The sequence below is a fragment of the Antechinus flavipes genome, chromosome 2 (genome assembly GCF_016432865.1).
Source record: "Antechinus flavipes isolate AdamAnt ecotype Samford, QLD, Australia chromosome 2, AdamAnt_v2, whole genome shotgun sequence".
Taxonomy (NCBI): domain Eukaryota; kingdom Metazoa; phylum Chordata; class Mammalia; order Dasyuromorphia; family Dasyuridae; genus Antechinus; species Antechinus flavipes.
The window spans coordinates 579,606,861-579,608,611 of NC_067399.1; positions in this window are offsets into that span (position 1 = coordinate 579,606,861).

Sequence of the window (1,751 nt, forward strand, 5' to 3'; positions counted from 1 at the left end):
AACCCAGTCAAGCAGGAAGGTGGGACTAAGATGGCAGAGCAGAAGGAAGCAGTACAGCTGGCTATCAAACTACATACCCTTTGACCCAGCAGTGTTACTACTGGGCTTATATCCCAAAGATATTTTAAAGAAGGGAAAGGGACCCACATGTGCAAGAATGTTTGTGGCAGCCCTGTTTGTAGTGGACAGAAACTGGACACTGAGTGGATGCCCATCAATTGGAGAATGGCTGAATAAATTGCGGTATATGAATATTATGGAATATTATTGTTCGGTAAGAAATGACCAGCAGGATGATTTCAGAAAGGCCTGGAGAGACTTACATGAACTGATGCTGAGTGAAATGAGCAGAACCAGGAGATCATTATATACTTCAACAACAACACTATATGATGATCAATTCTGATGGACGTAGCTCTCTTCAATAATGAGATGAACCAAATCAGTTCTAATGGAGCAGTAATGAACTGAACCAGCTACACCCAGAGAGAGAACTCTGGGAGATGACTAAGAACCACTACATAGAATTCCCAATCCCTCTATTTTTGCCCGCCTGCATTTTTGATTTCCTTCACAGGCTAATGGTACACTATTTCAAAGTCCAACTCTTTATACAGCAAAATAACTGTTTGGACATGTATACTTATATTCTATTTAATTTATACTTTAACATAGTTAACATGCATTGGTCAACCTGCCATCTGGGGGAGGGGATGGAGGGAGGAGGAGGGGAAAAATTGGAACAAAAGGTTTTGCAACTGTCAATGCTGGAAAATTACCCATGCATATGTCTGGTAAATAAAAAGCTATAATTTTTAAAAAAGGAAGTACAGTGGCTTTCTATCCCTCTGGAAGACTCCAAACAGATACAGTAAATGCACCAGGCCAAATCCGGAAGGAGAAAGCCATGGAAAAGACACAGTAAGTCATTTTTGCAACCCAGATCAGCATAAGAGAAGAGACAGAAACCGGGGAGGATTCAATCCAGAAGCTAAGGGCTATGTCCCAAGTCAGGGCTGAAATCCCAAATCAGATACATGTGCTAGCTGGTAGCTTTGTCCTTTACTAAGCAGTTCTTGGTCACAGGTCCAGGGCAGGGTGAAGGTGACTTGTGCATAGGGGCGGCATTCTGGGTTAAAGAATGGTTATAGTTTTGTGGTGGCAAAGAACTGGAACTGAGTGGATGCCCATCATTTGGGGAATGGCTGAATAAGTGATGGCATGTGAAGGTAATGGAGTATTACTGTCCTATAGGAAATGACCAGCAGGATGATTTTAGAGAGACTTAGAAACATTCACACAAACTGATGCTGAGCGAAACAGGAATACATCGTACACGCAAATAGCAAGATTGTGTAATAACCAACTATGACAGACTTGGTTCTTCTCAACACTTAAGTGATCCAAGACAATCCCAATAAACTTTGGATGGAAAGAAAACACCATCCACATAATTTTTTTAAATGAACAACAACAAAAAAAAAAAAAAAAAACAATGGTTATAGCTTCTAGACTGTGAATTGAACAAGGAACAGATTCAGAAGCAGGCAGCCGCTATGTAGCTCTGACCCCAAGAGAAGAATGGGTACTCGGTTCCAACTTCTAGCCCAGTCTGAAACCTGCAGAGAAATAACTAGGGCAGGGATGCCCCCCAAAAAGGAAGCTTACAGTTCTGTCACCATGAACACCATGAATAGCTCTCTACATGGCTGTGATTGCAGCCGAGCCCACTATACTGGGAATTCTACCGG